This window comes from Vicugna pacos, chromosome 2 (genome assembly GCF_048564905.1).
Source record: "Vicugna pacos chromosome 2, VicPac4, whole genome shotgun sequence".
Lineage (NCBI taxonomy): Eukaryota > Metazoa > Chordata > Mammalia > Artiodactyla > Camelidae > Vicugna > Vicugna pacos.
The window spans coordinates 36,606,187-36,631,127 of record NC_132988.1 but is presented as its reverse complement, the minus strand read 5'-3'; the positions used below and the strand labels follow the sequence as shown (position 1 = coordinate 36,631,127).

Sequence of the window (24,941 nt, the reverse complement as noted above, 5' to 3'; positions counted from 1 at the left end):
ATTCTCAATGAATATTTGAATAATAAATAAATGAATCTCATCGAACTTATACATGAGATATTTAATAGGGCATGATTATCCATAATTTTATTAACATTTTTAATCTTACCAAAGTTCACAGCAGTAAAATATCTTTCCAATGATCACTGAGTCAATATGTGGCAAAATGAATTCAAAACCAGGTTAGTCTTATTCCAAAGTCTATGCTCTTATTCAGGAAGCTATATATACTGCCTTAAGACAAGTGACAATAAGGAGTCACTAGCCTGTGTAGCTAAGGTGTCTCCCTCAGGAATGTCCTTAGCACAGAAGAAATCCCTTGAAAAAATAGTGGGTCCCTGATTACTTGGAAGTTGTATTGGCTCAGAGGCACAATAAAAAGGAGAGGATAGAAAATCATTAGTTACCTTTTAGATTAAAACTTTTCACACCATAAAGGCAAACATCATTGAAATTCAAGAGGAAAAGTTATTTATGCTTTCTTTTAGAAACATTAAAAGAAGAACTGTAAACTAAATTTCAGAAGTTATCTTCTAGGACTAAACTTAATTTGTACTTTTTCACCTGGTTATCTATAGGGTCATTTCCATTTTGAAACTGTGAATGAGGTATTTTCAAGCATTTTATTTAAGCTAGAATGAAATTAAAAGATAAAACGTAGCAAAAATGAAAAGGATCAATTTGTTAATCTATCTTAACTTATGTTTATGTCAATAGCTATCTCTATCTATATATAAAATAGGCAGGAATTTTCAGGAAGGAGAACCAGCAGGAAAATAGGTCAAAAACTTCGAATAACCAGTTCTCTAGGAAAGCAGTCCTTGTCTGGATTAGAAAGCTAAGTCATTTAAATTCCCCAAACTGAAAAAGAATATAAGATTATTTGCAGATTCGTGTATTACTTCCAGAAGGAAAGATGTATGATGTTAAAAATTACTGTTGGGTTCATTTTCTGAGAGCCTGGCAGCCCCTCCAGATGGGAGTGTAGTCATTCATACGTGCCTGCCTTAGTCGTGCCTTCATCTGTCTCCACTTCAGTCCCAAGTAGGATTATTCTCCCCTGGTATATGGTACAGCTCAAATTTATGTCCTAATGTGTTGTACCTATGTCCAGAAGCTCACACGGCAACGTAGTAAGTGTGCAAAACATTTTAAACGTCTATGTTCATTTGATTTTCTTAGGGGACCAATTCAGATTTGAAAGGGAAGTTTAAGAGAGATTTATCTAAAATCACTATATGTGGTATTTAGAATGTGCTAGTCTTTCCTTTTTTTTCTTCAATAGTTACAATATTGAGGATTATTTTTCTTAAGGTTAAGTAAAAGTAGTTATACTGAAACATAAAGACGGATAATCTACAAAACAAACCATAATAAAGAGAAATGATTTCTAGATATTTTCATTAAATTTATTCAAAGTGAGTCTACTCTTTACATTTCCTGGTAACCTCATGAAAACTATAATTAATAAAACCGTATGGTATGTTTAATAGCAAAGGTGTATATAGAACATTGGCTTGCTGTGTCCCAGGCACTATTTTAAGTGCTTCACATGAATTGCCACAAAATATTCTATTTATTGTTCTTGTTTTAGGATGAGGAAACTGAGGCAGAGAGATGCTATGAAACTTGTACAAAGTCATATAGTTGGTGAGCATCACACCTGAGATTCTAAGCCAATAGTCTGGCTCCAGCGGCTGAGCTCAGAGACACTAAAATGTGCTGACATGTTATCAAACATATTTATTTTGCATTGCTATCAGCTAAAGAACAATCCTTGTTGCCTGAGGTGCTGGGGAAATGAAGAATTACTCTGGCATCAAACTGCTCCACATAAATAAATTTACCCATTAGTTTAAGCATATTCCTTTAAGTAGCCAATACTTTTGATGAATATTTATTCTAACAAGGATTACATACTTTCCTGACTTCTTTGCCAAAGTTCATTAGACTTTTTTTTTTAATGCAGATTCTGAAACAACACTAGAAATATCTTTGATTTTTTAACTTTGTTCTCTAGGTAATGGATTCAGAGCTTTGGGAGTATGTAAAGCTGATTATGTTCCCTTACTAAACATTGCTTTCTCTTTAGGTTTTTATCTTCTCTTTGGATAGTTTTCTGCATTCTTCCCTGTAGGCATGATTTCATGTTACTTATTCCTATGCTGTAATTCTAGAACACTTCCGGCTCTTCCTGACTTACGACGCCACATCATCTGTGGGTTGTTAGGAACGTGTAATACCCCAGCTTGCAGGAATTGAAAGTATAGTAAAAGTAAAGAAACTCCTCGTGAGAACATGATTTGTTTTCTTGCAGGTTAATTGTTCAAAATGTAATACTTGACCTTAGGCCTCAAGAACAGCTGTAATTCACTCTTAATTAACTTTGTAACTGAAAGTAGGAGACACAGTCTTCTTTCTTACCTGTAGAATCATCTTCACATTCTCTTCCCTCTTTTCTAGTTTGGCTCTTTCCCTGGAGCTGCCTCCTTGCGGGCTTTCCCACAAGTCCTGTCCTCGGTCCTCTTCTCACCATCACCCACATTCTCCTTCTACATGTTCTCCTACTCCCATGAACCAAACCGTGACTTCTCTCTCCAGACCGTCATCTCTGAAATCCAGTCTGTAGTTTCCAACTGCTAAACTTCTGGGTGAGATGGCAAACAAATCACTTTTTAAATTCAGTGCATCATTTTCTCCCTAAGCAACTGTGAAGTAGTGAAAGGAGCATCAGATCTGAATTCAGAAGACAGGGTTTGAGTTCCAGTAGTGCCATTTATTAGTTTTGTGAACTTTCCCAGAACACACAATCTCTGTACGACTCATTTCTGTCTCGAAAACACGCAAAATGATACTAAATCTCTTAAAGGTGTTGGGGGGGAAGGACATTCCTTCTTGGACTCAAGTTGTGGTCATCCAGCCACATGCCACCGGTGAGCTCTTATCCACCTGTCCTCCGTTTTGATGTGAGCAGGTGCTTCCTTCTCAGGCTTTCTCTGACTCAGCTGCATCTCCATACATCACTCTGGGCTTCAGAAACCATGGTGAGACTGCCCAGGGACTGCACCCTACACACATCTGCAGCTGCTTCACACCACTGCCTCTGCAGCCTCCCAGACTGGGGAGACTTTGGGGACTTGCAGGCTTTCTCAGCCCACTCCAGGAAATGGGAGGCACTTCCCAGACCTTTCTGCTTGTATCTGCTCAGACCTGTAGAATGTTCTTAGGAGCTTGGAAGCTAGAGGCAGGTGGAACACTGAGCCCCTCTGAAGGACTCAGCAGCTGTTAAACCTCTCCCTTCTCTGATAACTAGCCTAGTGTCAGAAAGGAACAATGTCTCAGATTGGTCAGAACTCTTCCAAATATTTTCTAGAAACTAGAAAATCAGGTCTTTTCATTTTTTTTTCCTCCTAGTTCTAGTGTAACCATTGTCAGCTGAGGTGATGACGAGTCTTCACTCCAGGTTGAATGGGGAAGGCCCACAAAGCCAAAAACAGGGCATGGCAGGCAGGCGCAGAAAGTGCGATCAGTCAGTGCGTCACAGCGGCGTCCTGCTGCCAGCCGTAACAGGAGGGATATGGCCAACAGCCGCAAGAGTGCTCAGCTTGGAAAAGAGGTGTTTACCTCCCACTATGAGCTTGATAATCCTAATAAAAAAATGGGCCTGATTTCCTAGCAGTCTAATTTAGCCCTGTGGGAACTTTCTTTTTTCTCCACTTCTTCTCAGTCTATCTTTCTTTTACTAGTTTTTTTTTCCTCTCATCCTCTTTTTAACCATGCTTTTGCTTCACTGGGATTGACCCTTCCCTGCCCTGAGGGAGGCCTGATACTCACTGAAAGACGATTGGCTCAGAAAAAGAGAAACATCTTCTATGGGAAATAAGCCTGAGAAAATTATCATATTACATATTATATACCTTTCCCTCTATCCCCATGTATATTAGGTTAATAAAGTTTCTGGGGTAAAATCTGCAATTAAAGAAGCCTGTTTAAATTTGACTAATTGTTTTATAAACACCCAGTGATAATATACATTTTAAGTAACATATGTGGGAAATGATCTTTTAGAAAAAGTTGCTGGAGTGGAGAGAGAGGTTAGACATTCTTCTAACTTCTGAGAACGATACACTTTATAGTTGGAAGTAATTTCAGGTGCCTCCGGCAAAGGGTAGTCAACTCCCCATGCTTTCTGTACAACTGTGGCCAGCGGTTTATAAAACACAAGCTCTTACAAAGGTGACTTATCTACATCAGTGCAACTTAGAAACTAATATTTCAAAAAGCCATGTAGGCATCTTTCCTTATCTTTCTGGGAAATATATGGATATTTTGGATAATATATAGAGGGAGACAAGTTCGTGCAAAAAAAAAACAACCTTAAATAGTGAATAAACTTCAAAGCCTGTTTGTTTTTTTTTCAATTCTTTTGTCTCAGGAGGTTTACAGTGTAGCTAACGTTTCTCTCTCTTCCAGATCGTATCGCATCAATCTACCCTTTGATAAGAGACTTGACACTCTGTCTTTCCATAGTCAACACATGATATTTTTCTTGATGAACTAGGGAGGGAGGCTTTCATTTTGAGAAAAAACACAGTGAGGCTATTCTTTGCTTCATTGAAAGCTTGACCCCTTCCCTGCTAGGGTTTAAAGTATCTGCTGGTCTGGGACATTACAAGACAAACTGAAATTAAAAAAAAACAAAAAAGCAAGATTATCCTTGGTCAGGGGAAATTCAGTGGGGTGAGTTTGTATGTGCATGTGTGGGTGTTTAACCTAAGAGTTAGTTACCTTATGTTGAGCCTTGAGCCTTTGTTAAGTTCAGATCAAAGTTTGTATAGTCCCTATTCTATTATTATTCCCCATACTTAGATTAGAATAAGTAGATAGAATGCAAGGGGTAGTGGTCTCTGAAGTAAAAAAAAAAAAACACGCTGAAATTTGAAACCATTTTAAATGTTGAAGTTGAAACTGGATGTGAAGTTTCTCTTAAACGTGTTTCCAAGATTTTAAAAATGGTGGAATCCAACCTATAGTATATCAAATGCTCCAAATCTGGCAAGATGATTTACAAATTGACATAGAAAAAAAAAAACAGCAGTAAAGATCAAGCCAGAAAAATAATGAGACTCAGCAGCACACATAGTATTGTGTTCGACATTACATGAGTGGTGCCTTTATAAAAGGATTGCCAGTTGTTAGTGGGTGGAGGATGCAGGATTGCCTTGGTGGGGAATAAACACCACGTGGCAAGTGTTGGATTTAAGTCTTGTCCTGCATTATTTAAACACAAAGGGAACCAAGAGTGTGAGGCAGAAAGCAAGAGGCCCAAGGTGTGCTCTCTACCCTTAGCTCTCCTGGCAGACATCTGGCCAGAGATGCTGGAGTGTGGAGAAGCTTGCTGGATTGGAGGTCTATGGATTTTTTTCTAGTCATTATTGAGATAAAATTGGCATATAACATTGTGTAAGTTATAATATGTACTGTGATTTGATATACATGTATCGTGAAATGGCTACCACCATAACACAGCCATCGCCTCATGTATTTACAATTTGTTTGGTGTGTGCATGATGAGAATATTTAAGATTTAACCTTTTAGCAAGTTTCAAGTACATAATACAATTGATAATACAATTAACAAGTACATTAACTATAGTCACCATGCTGTACATTACGTCCCCAGACCTTGCGTATCTTATAACTGGCCAACATCTCCCCATTCACCCACACCCCAAGGGATTTTTTTTTGATAAATGCTGCTCAAATTGTCCGGTTTGTCTTAGCAAAAACTGATGAAGTTCTGAAACGTATACTACTGCCTTCTTAAAATTAAAATTTTTTTGACCTTTTTAAATTGTTTAATTATCAAGTCTATGTATTACAGCTTCTCACTTTATCCTTTAAACTTTTATTCTTTCCAAATATCAGTTTTGTTCTATATCATTATTCTTAATATGTTGACTTTTAACTACAAATTCCGCTTAATGACCCTTAATTTCTGTGTAAAAACCTTCACATGCTTATCACATAATTTAATCTTTGGAACATTACAGAAAAATTAGTATTATCACCATTTTAAATAAAGAAATAAAGGCACAGAAAGCTGAAGTAATTTGCCAAAGTTCACACAATTAGTAACTTGCAAAAGTCCCCACACCCTTTTGAATAATTTTCCCAGATGTCTTACTGACAACTTCTAGTTAAATTTCACTGGCCAGAACTTAGTTACACAAGCAGGCCTGACCAATCAGCGACTGTGAAGCATGCAGAATTTCCCAGGGGCACGTTGCCTAGGGTTTGGTTACTGTGGGATAAGGGGAAAGTGGTTACTGGGGAGGCCAGTAGCTTATGCAGCCTGATGAAAACAAGAGAAGAATCTTCCGACTTGGTACTTCAGGTATAACTTTGATAGGCAATCAAGGGAATCTTTAGGCCTCAAGTCACGTATAGGATTCCAGAGCCTGATACAAAATAGGGAGGGAGGAGCCCAGTGGTTGGCACAGAACAGTTATCAGACGGGTTTATAGACTCTGACTCACTCCCCTCGGGGAGCCCACTTCCATGGGCCACAATGGACTGGGGGATTACCAGCTGTCCTGCCAACAAGCTGACCGTATGTTCCTTTGCCTCCATGACTGTCCTCACTATATTTCCCCTCTGCTGAGAACTTGGACATCTCAGGCTCCTTTCTGCCAGTGCCTACTTCCTTTCTCCAGGTTAAAAAAAACCAGAGTAAATATTTTTCATTGACCAACACCACACTTGGTACTTGTATGTTTGATCTTCAAGTAATATATGTCAAAAATTATTAAGTAATGCATTTAAACACGTGTGTCTTTAATTAATTACAATTGAATTCCAGATATTTTCAAACAGGACAAGTTTGTACAATAATTATTTTGTTCACTCTGCAAATACTTGATACATATAAGGATTAATGGTTTCCTTCTAAAAAGCTGTATGTGACCTCCAGGATCTACAGTACCACTGCTCTACACGGGAAAAATACGTCTGCTTTTTAGGTGGTCTATGGATAAAATAGTAATTGTTTTTGAAGACCTGGATACAAATATCAGTAACTAAATTGTCACGTTGACTCATTCATTATCTGGTTTGGGAGGAGCCCATGGGTCACACATGCTTGTGTGAATCCATTTGACAGCGTTTCTCTCTGACAGTGACAGTAGTTCTGAACTTAAAATTATGTGTGTGGTTATTTTTATCAAGAGTTAATGAATCTATACATTCAAGTGAGTGCTAGAGGGCTTTGAAAGAAATCATCTTCAGCAACTACTCAAAACTTGTCTGAGCTCCCTCTTTGATCATTACTTCTCAGAGCCAGTATAATTTTTAAAACCTCCAATCTAGGGAGATGTTTCTGGATATAGGTATTTACATATAAAGTCGTTCTTGCCTCGTCTGCTGCAAGCTTCATAACTAACCCATTGTTAAGACCTGCTGCTTTTGACTTTTAATTGTGACCTAAATCCAGGTATTTCTCGCCACCTCCACCACTTCCATCCTTGCCCAAGACACCAGCATTTCTCCTGTGGACTATTCTGAAACAGTCTTGACGAGTTTCCCAGCCTCCTTATTGTTCCCTTACAGTACAGTCTTATGAAATCAACCAAAAGGAACTTTAAAAATTGTAAATCTAGTTTCAGAACCCACAAGTGGTTGTCATCATGCTCAGATTAGAATGCAAACCATTTTATCCCTCCTACTATGCTATGTGCAATCTGACTGTCTCCATCCGTATCTTGTGTTCTTGTCTTCTTTGCTTGCACTGGCCCCCTTGCTGGAACAACAGTGCTTGTTCTTACTTTGAACTTTTTTCTTCTGCCACATTTCTGCTTGGGATGCTGTGCCTAAAAGCCCTCTCCTGTCTCACTCACCCACCTCAACCGGTTTCTGCTGAGATGTCACCTCCTTGAACACCTAGAGTCTGGGCATTGAGTGATCAGGCTGTCTGAAATAACCACATTCTCCACACCCTTACTTACACTTTGTTCCTTTGTCTTTTGTTGTTCATTGTGGCTCTCATTGCCACCTAAAATTATGGTGTTTTTTTTTTACTTTGCTGGTTCTTCCACAATCAGCCCACTTGAATGTAATGTTCATCACAGATGGGATTTGCCTAGCACTTAGTTCTCAATGGATATTTATTTAATAAGTAATATATTGTGAGCCAAAGCATTATCAGTGAGATGCAGGGAATCACTAGTCTACTTCTTTTGCATCATACCAAATCTGTGAACTTCTCACAATTTCTACTCATTACATATGTGTAACTCCTTGGCATTGTAGGCTGAATTTTGAAGGATTCATGCTATCAATGTCAAAGTAACAAATCATCATTGACTTCCCTTCTGACTTGCATTTGTGCTGTATTCATCTCAGTGTGTTCAGGATTTTCCAAGGTGCTTTTTTGCTATTTTGTTTCCAGGTTATAGAGAAAATACCGTGTTTTATCACTAGTTATGATTGTCTTTAAAATATGTTCCCTTGACAAATTTATCTTGGCCCATTGTCAGAAATGTTAAGTTATTGCCGTTATTATTTATCATTCATGATTTTGGGCATAATCCTTATGGAAAATGTCTTCAAGTTTAAATATGCTTTCCAAGTGAGGTTTTTTGAGTCTACATGTGGCACATAAGTTATCATTGTCACACTCTCCACTTTTCTGTGTCCATTGGGTTATTACATGATCAACATAGCCATTCCATAATTTTCTGTGCTTTCCAAAAAGTTTTTGCTCATTATATTACTTCGTAACCAGAAGTCACATTTAATGTGTCAGTCCTCTTAACTTCATAATATCACAACAAAGTCGTATTAATTATTCAGGATAAACCGTGATTATTTATTTTTATACCAATGCAAGACTTCAATTATTTCAGTTGCTAGAGAAGAAAAGAGAATGACTAATTCTGAAAGCCTTACTGTTGCTAATGGAAGCATGTTGTAGTATGTCCCTAAAACAACTTTCAACCATTTTCACAAACACCAGTATTCCACAATTATACTGTCCCACCTTTATATACCTTGTATATATACATATGCATTTAGGTATTCCACAGATGAACTACCATTATACAATATGTCAGTACTATGTGTAATGTGATGTACAGTCAAAGAAGCATTATAGATGTTCAATAGCATTAGACCCAGGCCAGAACAAGCCTCCTAGTCTTAAGCAATTCTTTCTGGGTTCAGGAAATAATGGGAAAAGTGCTTTGAAGCAAGTGTGAAAGAATATCACTGGTTTTTAAAGACTATTCTAAGGTCAACTATAACATTTAATTTGGGGTGTCTATCTCTTATAACAACTTCATTTTTAGTTGAACTCCATTAAACCTGTTTTATTTTTCTTTTTTCCTCTCTATACACTATTGCTCTGAGTAATGAATCGAGATGCATTCTGAATAAAATAGCTAAGCAACCTTCTGTGAGCAATGGGGGTCATGGTTTTTAGACTGACCGTTTGTCATTTTTGTGGTTAAGAAAATAAGGCAGCAGATCTGCAGCTAATTCCTTCAACAGTTATTGAGTACTTGTGGCAAAGCTCCAGTGCCGGGATTTCCAGTGAACAAAAAAGTAAATAAAATGAATGACCAGTACAATCTTATAGTAAATGCTTAAATTAATGCTAAATTGTCCTTGGGTGTGAACAATTGGAAATCTTTTGGTTTTCATTAAAAATCTAGGAATTAATCACAAATGGAAGCAGTTGGTTGATTTTTGATGTCAGCCAAATGCAGTTTCTATAAATTAGTTTGTAGATAAACTGAACTTGATGTTGAGCATAAGTTCCTTTACTCTAAAATCTTCAGAAATCCAGATATTTATCCAAATGCTATCTGGATTTATGTGATATAGTATTTTGATATCAAGCACTAAGTCGAGAATTTCAGATCAGCAAAAGAAAATTTCCAACCCAGATCTCCCCCCAATTTTTTAAAACATATGTTCATGAAATAAAATAGAAGGGAGTTTAATTTGAATAAAAATTCAAGGTAAAGAAAATTCAAGTTATTTCAAATTAAAGATTTTTTCCTCTTACAGTGATGTCATTTAAAAGAAAATAATTTATCATAGCAACTGTAACAATTGTGTTCTTTCATTTAACAAAAAGTTTAATTAACATTTTCTCCTAATATTTTAAGGTTCTAGGCCCAATGAGGAGAAGAATGATGAAATTCATTGGTTTCAGAAAATGCATAATCTATCTGAGTTGATAAAGGGCACCCATAAAATGCAGGATGCTACATATCTCACTAGGGTTTCACCAGAGGGCCTGAATATGAGCCGAGTCTTGACAAGAAAAGTCATACTTAAATAGGCAAGGAGGAGAGAGGAGAGCTTGGCAGGTGGAGACGCAGAATGGACACTCGGGGATGCAACATCTACTCAGAGAAGGCTTGACAGACGTACATTTGTCTGGCATACTTCCCAGTCTACCTGTTTACTTGCCAGTTGATCTACTCTCCCTCCCATGTACCCTCTCACCATCTCTCTCAACACTGCTCTCCGTGCACACACTACCAGCCACTTGACATGACAAAAACTAAGAAGCCTCTTTCTCTCTTAGGCATGCCACAGGAGTTCAGAGTGGCAGAAAAGGCAGTGGTAACTGAAGGGCAGGAGAATTACAGATAATTCATGGAAAGCTGGGGCTTAAACGGGACCCAGGATTTAGGTAAACGTGAGGAAGGGTGAAGAGGACATTTTTGCTGTGATATGAGAAGAAAATTGGCGTTTGGAATGAATCTGGTGTCTCAGGGGAAACACAGATGCCTCAGTTTTTCTGTAGTTAGAACATTCATTTTGGGGAACACAAGATGGTTAAGTTTAGAGAGGTTTATAGTGGTCTATTGAAAAGAAGTGTTTAAAGTTACAGTTTTAATTACTAGTCAGTAGAATTGAAAAGCTTTTTCTTTTGGTCAGGGTATATACCAAGTAATACTTAGGTAAAATTATAAAGTTTGACTTTATAATTTATTTAAAGGAGAGATCCTGCAAGCAGGACAATAAACAAGAAGGCTGTGGTAATAACCTATACCAGACACAAAGATGGTCTAATAGACTCTAGACAAGTGATGACCAAGGAAACTTTCCACAATGATGGAAACATTCTACACTCTCTAAGATATAGCACTAGCCACTTATGGCTTTTGGGCTACGAATGTAGCTAGTGTGATTGAGGTACAGTATGTGTAACTTTATGTAAGTTTATATAATTTAAATTTAAATAGCCATAAGTGGTTAGTGGCTACCATGTTGGACAGTACATGTCTAAATCGTTTAAGACTGAGAGTTGTTAACTTTCTTCCCAAACATGTTCCAGGACAAAGACCCCACAATTTTCAAGTTTTTGTCATCCTGTTTTTTAAAAGAGGTTCTTAGTTTTTATAAAACAATCTCCTTTATTTTAATCATCTTATTTTTAAACGTAGGATTTTATTGTCTAAAACTGCACTGGCCAATACAGTAGCTATTCAATACAATGGCTATTTAAACTAAATTAATTATTAGCTATTTTATAATAATTGTAATAATTTTATAATAATAATTAATTATTTTGTTACTTACCCAGCCTCATTTCAAGAGACTAATGGTCACACATGGTTAATGGTAACCTTACTGACAATGCAGCTGAACACAAATAACAGGAGTAGGAATCAAATCTGAATGCCAAAGACCTGAGATCAAATAAAGAATCGTTGGCCAGAACTGAATATTTGGGGAGGTGGAGACAGAAGCTTAAAGAGAATCAAGGAAAATGCCAAGAGTTGAGCCTTGGGTACTAGAGAAATGATGACAGCACTGACCAAGATTTAGAAAAAAGGAAGGATTTCTCATAGTAGGAAAGAGAAAATGTTCAATTTTAGACATCAAAATAGAGGGGCTCTTCTAGGTGGGATAATTCCAGTCTTTTTCCTTCAGAGTTGTCACACATGCTTTTCAGTTTGGTTATATGGAGAATGGTAGGGAAGGTGATATGGTTTGGAGGAATTAAAGATATTTGCAAGTGTAGAAAAGTGCGAGGCCAATTTGGGGAGAAGACTAAACATGTCTTTGTTTTCCACTGCAAGGATGAAAAGTCATCATAGCCATTGGGAAGAAGTGAGAGAACAGAAATAGTACTTAGCGGAGGGAAAGGAAGAGCAAACAGTGATGGGTTGGGAGAAGGACAGTTACATTGTTCACAAGTCATTCCACTGGCATGAATAAACAATTTTTCTAATAAACAAATTTTCAGAGCACAAAAGCTCCATGTTCCCCACGAAACCACATGGCTCTGAGGCCAAGATGTCTGGTATGAGGCTCTCTGAGAAAATTCCTCTTGGGAATTAGAGGATGAAAGAATTCTGGATTTAAGTGAAACATTTCCTTAATAAATCATATCCTTTTAATTAAGCAATATGTTATTGAAAATGTCAACTAGAGCAATGCTTTGTGTATAGTGGACATTCAGGAATTATATATCAGGGAGAAGGAAGAAAGGAAAGGAGAAAGGGAGAGAGGGAGGTTGTACAATAAATTGATAGTATTTTAGTACATGCATACAGCAAAAATATAAAACTTTCTCCAGTATCTGACTATTAGTGATACAGACACATACAACTATGAATTTTATCTTTTCACATTTTAAAACATGAATAAAGAAGTAAATTATAAGAAAAAATAAAACATATACTTTTCCCTCTTGAAAAACCATTTTATCTGTTATTTGGGGAAGAAACTATACACTATTTTCCCTATTTTCCATGAATTCCATACATCAAAGCATAATGTACACAATCCATTACATTTAAGATACCAGTAAAAATCCTTAAAATGGCCTTTAAAGGATGATACATGATGGCAAAGAGCACATTCATCCTGACTTTGTAACATTAAAAGGGTATGAAAGAACCCTTCCCATCACTAATGTGAAGCAGGTGCTGCCTAACCAGAGCACATTTACAAACGCCCTCTGCAAATAGTGAAACATAGTTAGATGTGGGTTGTTTAATGTAGATGAAATTGGGACTTTTGAGTGTGAGTATTGAAAGGGAGAGATCAGTATAAATGTTGGCTTCATAAAGTTAAAAGTATGAGAACACAATAGGCAGAAAAACTCTGAATTATGAACATTCAGGGAAATAGATGTTGTTCTATTCCATCTGGGTTGTTCTGTGTCTTTAATTTGCTTCGAGCTTGTTTCTTGAGCCTAGGTATCTAATCAAAGTGTTTCTGTTTGTAACATCTTCTTGTAACATCTTCTTTGTCCACATCCAAATAAGGCCCAGTTCTATTGATCTCAAAGCATAATGCAACTAAAAAAATAGTGCTTACACAACATTGTGAATCAGCTATACTGCAATAAAAAATAGTGTTTATTCTCCCCCTTTTTTGGTTCTGGTGTACTTCTCTGTGGGATTTTTGTTTCTTAATTCATAAAACTAGGATCAATAGACCAAATTAAAAGAACATTATATCACTGTGGCTCACTTACTATACCAGTTGGACCTGGATGTATTCTTTTGACGCTTTGGTTAAATCATCCAACTTGCTTTGTCCATGTAATGATATATATGCATTAATACTGATCAATAAAGTTTCAATAAATTGAAATGATCAAAATGCTGAAGATTAGTATGAACAGTCAAGTAACTCCAAGCAATCTTAGAAATCCAAATGGAGTACTTTTAAATTCAGATTGAAACATATAGCAGGGTTTTATTTACTAGCTTAAGATGAAGTATAAAATATACTTGATTTAAAAAAATAAGTTATGACTTAGTTGAGCAAAGATAAGCAAGGTTAAGAGATACAGGAGTGTACATTCAAATGCTTACCGTGCTGGGCACTGCAGAGTTATGTCCCGGGTCACCTCAGTAAGCTGGCTTACCCTCCTCAGCAAAAACCAGGAGGAAGAAGGTGATTTTTTATGTATTACAAATTCAGCCAAAACCCAGGATCATAAACATTTGAACTCTTAAGCTCCTTTTAAAACATAGCAGTGATCGGTTTTTTTCTTGTTTAAAGGAACTCCTTCTGAAAAGCAAAGTTGTTTATGTGAGTGATGGGACTGCAAAACTAGAAACACTCAGGCTCATTCACTGTCTACTCTCCATGTCATTTTACACTAATGCTGTGTTCTTCATCTACGTTAATAGTTACTATCCTTTCAAGAATAAGAGACAGAGCCCTAAGCAGTGGAGAATATTTGGAAAGTAACCATAAAATTTAACCAGAATCTCCGAACAGTGGAAAGAAACCTAGCACACAGTTGTGAATCTAGTCTTTGTCAAAGGGATTGCATGAGAGAGATCAGTAAAGCAGAAAAGAGTTCAGGAATGTTTAATCCCAAAGGAGTAACATTTATCAAAGTAATTTGCATGGATAATTCTTTCACGTCTGCTTCTGTGAACAAAGGATAACAAATGAGTTTGCAACATTTACTACTGAATCTGAAGGAGTTTTTCAGCATCAGGGGAATGATGTTACTACCGCTGTAGTCTTTTTGGTAGGCAAAAGGGCAAACCTGGCATGAATTTAAAAGGTATTCCCAATAGGCATTGATTCTGAAAGGCATGTAGTTTTATAAAAAATGAAATGCATGCCAGTTCTGTTAATAAAGAACAAAGAAAATCTGCCTTTTATTTTCTCTTTTACATTTAGCTATATTACTTGGACATCATAATTGGGAATTAAAATATATTAACTTAAAGTTTGATAAATAAAAAAACTTACCATTAGAAATATATTGAAATGTTTTAGTAATCATTTTTTAATTTTTCATGTTGAAAGCTCAGTGGAATCAGAAGAATTGTGAGTCTTAGTCCCGAACGTCTGATTGTTGGTGGCCTTGTCGTTTTCCCTGGGTTCTAACTTGCTTATGAATGCTTGCTCTCACATGTCAGCAAGATGAAATAATCTGGCAGTTATTTTGAGGGCTAGAGTTTGCCAATCTTTTTCAGAAAAAAGTGACCTATTTTCAATCAGTGTTTCATGGGGGTCATTTTGGGGTGTGGAGAAAGAACTGCCACGTACGGAGAGGAATGTTAGGGTCTTAGGAGTCAGGATAGTGATGCCAGTGAAATAGTGGCTTTAACAATGCAAATCCATTTCTCTCTCTTCCAAACGTTTGGAGTACAGTCCTTGCAGATGTAATAGCTCCCATAATCGTCCAGGACCTCCTACCACCTTGTTCTTCCTGCCTTCCTCAACACCCTCTTTACTTCATGTACAACATGACTTCTAAAGCGCCTGCCATCAGTTCTGCATTCCACCAACACATACATGGAAGGAGCAGTAAAGAGCATGTCTCCTTTCTTTAAGAACAGGATCCAGAAATTGGAAATTTCACCTTTACTTGGAGCCCAATGGTAGAACTTTAGGACCTCATTTAGCTGCAAGTAAATTTTTTGAAAAAGAATTTCCAGGATAGGCATGCAGCCACTAAAATTGAGTTCTGTTACTAAAGGAAGAATGAGAAATTTGTACTGAGGGACCCGTTTTGCTATCCGCCCTTATGTCATCTTACTAATCTTCATAAATGGCAGCAATGAATTTCCATCAGCTCTCTGCAAGTTTTCTGCAATTTAAAATTAATTAAGACTAAAAGATGTTTGTGAAAAAAAATGGAGTTTCTATTAGTCTGTTCAGGTGCCATAACAAAATACCATAGACTGAGTGGCTCAAAAACAGAAACTTATTTTCTCACCGTTCTGGAGACTGGAAGTTAGAGATCCAGGTGCCAGCAGGACGTCTGCTGTCTGGTGAGACCTCTCCCTTTGGGTAGCAGGATCAGCTGCTTTCTCTGTGACCGCACGTGACCTTTCCTCAGTGCATGCACCCAGGGATGGAGAGAGAGCAAGCTTTCTGCTGTCTGTTCTTCAAAGGACACTAATTCTATCAAATCAGGGCTCCCACCCTTATGACTTCGTTTAACCTTAATTATTTCCATAAAGGCCCCATCTCCAAATATAGTCACCTTGGGGGTTAGTGGGTTAAGGCTTCAACATAGATTTGGGGGAAGCATAGATATTCAGTCCATAACAGAGTTTATAAAAAAAAGTCATAATTCTAAACTAGTTGCAGTTGGCTTGGCCATTTTATTGCTTCCTTGATGAAATGAAGGAGTTGAACTAAACAATATCTAAGGTTGCTTTACAACATGTGACCTGTGTCTGTGATTCCATGAAGAATCCATACTTTATAATATTGCTCATTTTGTTCTTATATTTTAATCATCTTGTGTGTATTTTAATACCAGAAATTCTATCAAATTGTTAATGATTGATATTCATATTACATGTTACAAAAAATAAATATTTGAAAACAGTCTATTGAGATGAGGATATACTTTCAAAACACCGCTAGTTCTGAGTACTACCATTATTTGCAGGGTGGGAGAAAAGGAAATATGTAAGTGAAGTTTTTTATGACTTCTGCTTATTTGAGAAACTTACTGTCTGGGACAGGGAAGAAGAGCAAACAAAAAAAATGAAATTTTGCTAGGATCAGAGAGCAATGTCAAGTTTTCATCTAGCTCATCCACTTGTGATCATGACTAACTAAATACAGCTTACAGGAGGGACAGCTTTTTTAGTTATGATGGAATAAATTCCTTGGCAAACCTATAGCCTTGGCATGTGTTATAGCATAAAAAATAGACGTAAACTGTTTCGGAAGTGAACTTTCCTTTGGTAGGATTAAGGGGAGGAAAGAATTCAATATCACTAAATTAACCTGTTGAGGTAACTAAGGAAAAATGGATTGCTCTTTGGCGGATAACAGTAGACAGTGGAAAGCCCTGTGGTCTGGGATGGCAGACTTTAATTTGAAGACTTCCTCCAACACTTACTTAGGTCTCAGGTCTTGAGCAAGTTTCTTAATCTGAATTTCAGTGAATTCTTAGCAACAACTGGGATAATCATGACCTCCGCATTTCTTTGAGGATTAACATGGTAAAAAGTAAAATCCTAACACGGTGATTCTGAGCCACAGGCACTGCCTCTCCTTTTAGTTTGCTTGTTTTTACCCCCTCACTGAAAAATAAACTACTGTTTTTTTTTCAACATTGTAGAAGGAAGAATTAATAAGTGAATGACTTAAGAGTAAGACCGTATTAACATCCTAGGCTGTGGTTGGTATTTGAAAACATTTCAATAATGCAGAATTTTTAAGCAACCAAAAAGAAGTTGAAGGGTGGCAGATGAAATGTGAGGTGGCATTAGCAGCAAAGACGGCCAAAGGACATCTGGGGTGTGACTGTTTCTGCTTCCACTGGTCTGGGTGCCTCACCAGCACTGTTCAGCACTTCTGCGTTTGCTTTCGGAGGTCAGTGCTCTTCACAACTCTAATTCGTCCTCACTACACTTAGGACAAATACCACCTCTTTAAAAGCCCAGCTATTCATTTAGTATATACAAAGGCCTAATGTAAAAGCGACCAGTAACATTTTAGGGTAGAAATACCAATCATTTTATATAGACTATTTACAAAACTTTTTTATTTGAATGTCCTAATGCAGAAGCAACATTTTAAAATAATTTACTCTTTAGCAAATGAGATTGCATCATTTCTGTCTTATCTGTTACAAAGATATAGAGGCTTTTAAAGAGGTAGGTACATTACAGATGTATTAAACCTGAAATTTTTGTCCTAAACATATTGAAATAAATTGCAATATTAATATCTACAACAGTGGAAAATGGAAAAACAGAAGTAGAGGAACAGCATAAAGAATTCCCTGAGTTTTAAAGTATTTTTTTGACAATTTATAAAAATCAATCATGAAATTAAGTATTTTTTACATTATTTAAATAAATAAAATAAACATCGTAAGGCTGACAAATGCATCCTATTGCTCCAACTGGTAATTCACCATTACCAGTTTTATTTGTTGAGTGAAATCTGGAAATGAAGTAAGTGGAAGAAGATTGTGGGCTGCAGATGGTAATTTAGCACCTAAGCTAGACCTCTTACCTTCCACTAAAGAATCCCGAAGAAGGAAAACTGGGGCATATGAAGAGAAGAATAGTTAAGAAAGATGTGATATATGAGGAGAATAGGATAGAAGATATATGAAGATAAACTTTTTTTTCAAAATAAATCAACAATGATTAAGTTTCTACCCTCCAGCAGCTCATCATGTGGTATAGGAAAGGGTAAACACGTAACTGAAAAATTACCAAGAAGATAACACATGAAAAGAATACCCATTATCATTACACATCAAGGAATTGCAAATTAAAAGCTCGATAAAATACCACTCCACACCTTCTAGAAAGGCTAAATATTTTGAAACTGACAACATCAAATGTTAACAAGAATGTGGAACAATTAGGACTCTCATGCATAATCGGTGGGAGTATAAAGTGACATTACCTGGGTATTCTAGACATACCTTTAAGATGGCATTAGGAGCTAAGAGAATGGATTTTATTCATTTATTGCTTACTTAAAGTAGGACATGATACTACATGTTTGATCCTCCCTGACCTAAAGCACTGGTTTTCTATTTCCCCTAATTTTATTGATGGAATAAAATCCTTAGTTAAGAAGACTTGATCTTATTCAAGTATATGTTATGTAATTTGGATAATGACATTAAAACGTTTCTGATATATCTGGAAACTGTTGAACTTTTCCATGAATCCAATAAATGAACAATCTTTTACTAAACACCTTTTTGAAGTAGAGTAAGTTTCATAACATCTCTCGTTAAGATGAAAGAAATTTGTTAACCATGTTCCCAGTAATCACTCAGAGACCTGAATATTCTCAGTTCCCAGTATTTATCCTGGGGACTCCGAGGTTTGGGTATCTGCGCAAGGAGGCAGAAGAAGGTGTTGGGTGGAGGTGCATTAAATGCACAAAAATGTTTTCCACACGAACTTATTGGGGTCTGATTCTAATTGGACTGTAATTTGCATGGTTAAATTCTCATTGAATCTGGTTATACTTTTTTTTTTTTGCAGCTAATAGCATCTGTTACCACTTAGTTTCATATAATGATTTGCTTGACTGAGAAGTGAATCTTTTTGTTAATTTACTCTAAACGGAGAGGCTGGATTTGCAATCTCCATTCCAGCCCTGTTAGAGCCAATCAGAGGAGCTCAATGTGTATATGTAGTATGCATTTTCCTGCCTAATTATTAAAATTATTCTTATATTTTCTTGGAAACCATAGGTAGTTACCTAAAGAAGACCACTTTAAAATCCTTTAGGCAGGATTTCAGATTTCAAAAGGTCAAGAACTTGATGATTGGCCGCAGCCAAAATCTTATCTTTGCTTCTTGTTAGTAATTTTCTGGCCATCCCAAAGAGCATGACAGTTATGCCAAGCCATTGGAAACATGGTTTTGATTAATCTCATCCCGTTTTAAATGTTTTCTGTCATTGTGCTCTTATTATGTTAATCTAAAAAAAGCTATTACTGTAACAATTCATGCATTCAAGAAATGACCATATTAAGCTATTCAAAGTTCAGTATTGTATTGCAGTATAGTTGAATTCCCTAAAATTAGCAGAAGATGAAATCACTATTGAGTTCATTATTTCTTCAAGGTTCTTCAATTTGGGAGCAAAGAATTGAGCATGATCTTTCACAGTCAGTCCCATTCTAGGAGAACTTTGCTGGCCTGCATTGATATCTCTGCTACGGGATTCTGTGAGAATGGGCCACCGGAAAGGTGCTGACATACTGATCTAATCAGAAAAGGTTAAGTTCAGCCTCTGGAATAACAGTAGTTGATCAGGATGCACTTCAGCAGAGTGCAGCAGCCCTTGCACTGCCTCTCGTCCAACTGTGTTTTGACCACTTCTGATTTACAGCACCTGCTGTGAGGTGGGGCTGGCAGCTGTGTTCTTTCCCCTGTGTGTCACCATCACTGAATCACCTCTGCAGGTTCTTTGGGTGGCTAGACCTTTCTCATCTCAGGGCTTTCTACCTCTTGCCCTGCAACACCCATGGGCCATTTCAACCATGTTCTCTGTTGCCTCCAATCAGCAGGGTAATGTGTAGTCTCCTCCATTTATATCAAGCTGTCCCAGATGAGGGGTGGTCATTCTTTGCACAAATGAGACCGATCTCTCTCTGCCATAGGACCCTTTCATAGCCTCCCCACAGAGGGCAGTGTATGGAAGGCAGGGGAAAGGATAACAACATACAAGTGCAGTCCTTATCACGTGGCCCTGGTAAGCATTTCACAGCATAGCTGTCGGCCTTCTTCCAGGCCAACAAGGGTGGTTCTCTCCAATATGTCTCCTTCTCTTAAAGTACTTCTGGTGAGGTTTGGCCTACCCAGGATAATCTTTCTTTTCATGAACCGAAAGTCAACTGGTTAGTAATCTAACTCATGAGTGTTTTCCCATTTTATTCATACATTTCCTCACACTCAAGGGGAGAGGATTATGTAGAGTGTGTGCACCAGAGGGTGGGAATGCTGGGGACCATCTCAGAATCCTGCCTACCAGCCTGAATAGTCCTTTAAAATAATCTTTCAGTTGAGCTGTTTTCTTTCTAAGTAAACAAAGAAATCATCTGCAGATGATGATTAATGTAACTGTGTTCCAGTTTCATGCAGAACAAATATTAAATTGTCTTCTTCTGACTTTAGTGGTTGTACCATATTTCTCCTTTATGTACCATGCTTCGTACACTCACACACGTAGGCATAGAATGATGTAAATGTATCCATCCATTCGTATTTTGTTAAGAACTTTCATTGAGAATGGACATTGAGGACGATAATTTCTTTTCTGCTTTAAGAGATTGTTTATTGTGGTATTTAAAAGCACTCACTGGAGTCAAACTGGCTTGTGTGTTAATAGTGGCTCTGCTACTAGTTGTGAGCAAGTCACTTTTCTTCTCCGTGGCTGTTCCTTCATTTGCAAAATGGGGATAATAATAATACCTATGTTGATGAGTTACTGATTTACTGAATTATCTTGATAGATCCCCTAACAGAAGTATCCTTCCATTACACACATGTGTTTTCCAACCAATAAGTGAATTTTTAAATTTCCTTTATGTCTTACAATTTCAGGAAGGTTATTTTCTTTAATACAAATGGCTTACTCAAGTGATATAGCTAAATAAACTTACAATGTCATAAATAACTTGAACCCAACACTCAGGAATAAAATAATTTGATTTTTAATGTTCAGAATAATATAATTCTTTAAAAAACAAACTCTGAAGTAACTGGTTGGAGTAAAATTTTTTCTGAATAAATGATTTTATTCACTTTTTAGAGAAAATATTGTGTATATATTTTTGAACTACATTCAAATTCATCAAATGAGCAGAAAGAGCTCTTTGTAAGGAATTTATTAAATAAGTTGATCAGGAATTGATTTACTTGTTTCTCTGTTTTAAAACTGACCAACACCCAGCTTTTAAGTGCTTATCTATCTAGTGTTTCTGGAGTACTAATGAGCAGTGCTCAGTGAGGAATCTTTCCGTAATTCTTCTATCCATGCCTTATGTGAATATACAGAAATTTGCCAAGGGTGGTACTGAAAAATATTCAATAGCTACGTGGCCCCAGGCCTCAGCAAGTAGAATGGACGTGGGTTACAAACCACTGGTGTGGCCTCCCTGTCATGTACAAGCTCACCTTTGATCCTGCTGTAACAAAATCAACAGGTAACAAAAGCTAATATTTCCTGAACACTTGCTAAGTGCCAGGCACTCTTCTGATACCCTTATCTGTATTAATTTCTTTAACTTCCACCAAAACCCTAGGATTTAGGCACTATCGTTATCCTTATCCTACAGCTGAAGAAACAAGCAGAGAGGTCAAGAAACTGACCCAAGGACACCAACTCATAAGTGACAGAATCAGGCTCCAATCTCTTAATCATTATGTTCAACACCCCCTCCCTCAATACTTATCCCTGTCCCTACCCTATCATCTTCACTTTGAAGTTTTAGTAGCAATAAAGAGCCTGAAAAAACACTTGATTCTTCCCTACATAATACATTGAACTAAAATTTTGGTCTAAAGTACTTGTTACTGAGCCTGAAATAGGTATCTTGATGGAAGATTCCTAACAGTGTTAGCCTCATGATTTAAAGAAAGCCATTGTTAATTTTACTTTTGAAATCCATTTAATTTTTACATTAAAAGTTATGCTAAACCTGTTGGGGTTTTTGAAAATTAAAATCTTTTTGTCTGCAGGTACATCCTCACCAATTGCATGGTCTACAGATTTTGAAAGTTTCAAAAATACTGATACAAGGTAAGAATACATTTTCCTACTGGATGAGTAAAGGGTATGAATGTTTCCCTGTGGCTAGAGTGCAATGGTCTGAAATTATGAAACAGACACTTAAAATGTGGTTGTGGGTGAGGTTTCTTTAGAATTCATTTTAACAAGTGATTTCCAACGCTTCTTCACTTCTATTAGAAAAAAAATTAACATTAGAATTTGTATTACCATAAACCTATGAATTTTATTCAAATCTGAGCATAAATCTCATCTTAAAAGAAACATCTGTATGCTTTCGATCATAAAACCTCTATTCTCTATTGCACTTAGAAGATAAACAACTAATTTCCAGTAAACCAAATGGGGCAATTATGGTTCAGAATTCATGAACATTAGAATATTAACAGCATCATCTAGATGGTGCTTGTTGGTATTTGCATGTTCAAATCATTTTAAGTTATAATGATTCAGGAGCTCTAAATAAAAGCATTCATCTGTCAATGTTTTTTTTTTTTTTTGCAGTGGAGGGGGTCAGTTTTAAAATACTTAGCTCCTGTCATTATTTCTAATCATGGTAGCACTAGATTTCAGATGCTGTGGATGGAAAAACTGGAAATGCTTGCGGCTGACTCTGCTTCACGTCCTGCTTTCCCTTCCCACACTGGGGTAACAGCATGAGGAGGGTGAGCAATGCTAACACCCTGATTACAAACACATTGGCGCCCCACTAGGGAGGATATATGTGCGGAAAGAGCCATTTGAAAGTTACGCCATTTTTCTTTTGAAGTACAGGCGTCTGCGTGACGAATAACAAAGTCAAATAAAGATTTAACATTGCAGTAGAAGCAGTGAAATACTCTAAAAGTATCTTCTGACCCCTTATTCTTGTTCACTGAAGTGGTTGTCATGGAATAAGAGCCTTTGTGGCGGTGTGGTCATAAACAACCTATACTCTTTCTGTCTCATCATTCTTGGGCTGTGGTCATAACACTTTGATGCTTTTTCTAGAAAAATATTTTCCTTTCCTAATTCTGTCCCTTAGGCATGATTTCCACAGCCTCACATTTGCAGAAATGATTTCTTCTAAAAAAAGAAATCTAATTAAACCATTTATCACCTTTTCTTTTTCCAAAAGTGTAGAGTAACAAATTCACCCATAGTCTGCCATGCAGTTGATAGATGGGGAATAAAGATGTAGAGTCATTTATTTTAGCTGCAAACTTGGGAATAAAATACTTGTTGGGCTACAGGCCAATAGCCTTTCAGAGATGATAGCTTATAGAATGTGGTAAGACCTGGTATAGAAACATCCAATGCTCTGTCTTCCACCCCTAATTCCAACCATTAACCCAGAACCGGAGTAATCTAACTCTTTGCATTATACCACAAAGCGTATTTTTGATAGCTTTTGAAAGATAAAATTAATGTTGCATATAATATCAAATTTCTTTATAGTCTTATGAGAGAATGAAAATAATTGGCCTTGAAAGTATAAGGCTAAGAAAATGATACATAACGCAAAACAATGTAAATTATTTACTACTGATTTCAGTCAATGTTTGCAGCATCAAAAACTGAGTGCCACAGCTTATAATGTATCTAATGGGTTCTATGCTTATTTCAGAAATAAAGGTAAATGCTCAGGATGGCTGATTAAGGAACATGGAAATCTAGTTGGTTCCATAGTTTATTGTTTTCCTCAAATGTAGTTCTTGTTATTCAAAGCACAAACAGACAGGCTTACTTCCCTTGCCAAACACAAAACTTTTACATAATTGTTCAATCAGCATTAAAATTTTAAAGTCCCCATTTTCTTCTTTATTTTGGAGTTTAGCTTAGAAATTGTCTTTTTCTATGGAAAAAGAAAAACTTCTTTTACTTTTCTCAAAAATGAAAAATATGTTAAATGCAAGCCAGATTGCCTATCCTAGAGAGATAAACCAAAAATACATGAAAAGACAATTAAAATTATAATACATGTCAAAAAAATGATTATTTGTCAGATGAATGATCAAAAATCATGCTAAGATTTCAGAAGAGGAAATCATCACTGACGGTTACCATGGTTAAAAGAGTTCATACAAGGGAAGAAACTGAACTGAACTTCGAAGGAGGAAAAGGATTTGTATAAACAGGGTGGAAAGGAGAGATCAGATGTGATCAGCAATATAGTACAAAGAATTACTGTTTTAGTTGTGGTCACTTTGATGGCTTTGCACAAGAGACATTTATCACTTACTCATATAACAGTGCAAGGCTGGTGTCTTCCACTCTGTGGTTATCCAGAGACCAAGGGACCTTTCATTTTATGGCTCTGACATCCTTTAGGATCCTGTCATTATTTGAAATAAGATAGAAGAAGGAAAGTTATGCTAAGTGAAATAAATCAGACAGACAAAGACAAATACTATATGATATCACTTATATGTGGAATCTAACAAATACAACAAACTAGTGAATGTAACAAAAAGGTAGTAGACTCAGAGGACAAACTAGTGGTTACCAGTGGAAAGAGAGAAGGGAGGAGGGGGAACAGAGGGGTAAGGGATTAAGAGGTACAAACTATTATGTATAAAATAAACTACAGGAATATTATACAACACAGGCAATATAGCCAATATTTTATAATAACTATAAATGGAGTACAACTTTCAAAAATTGTGAATCAATATATTGTACACCTGAAAATATAACATTGTACATCAGCTATACTTCAAGAAATA

General features: G+C 36.6%; 1 long non-coding RNA gene across 2 annotated transcripts in view; it reads left to right on the top strand.

Annotated features, from left to right (window-relative positions):
* LOC140685795 (uncharacterized) overlaps window positions 1-24,941 on the top strand; it is a 297,463-nt gene that overhangs the window by 124,769 nt on the left and 147,753 nt on the right. For both annotated transcript variants that reach the window (XR_012059244.1, XR_012059246.1), the window contains exon 3: window positions 22,188-22,248. This is a non-coding gene — a long non-coding RNA (uncharacterized lncRNA). The remainder of the gene's footprint in view (window positions 1-22,187; window positions 22,249-24,941) is intronic.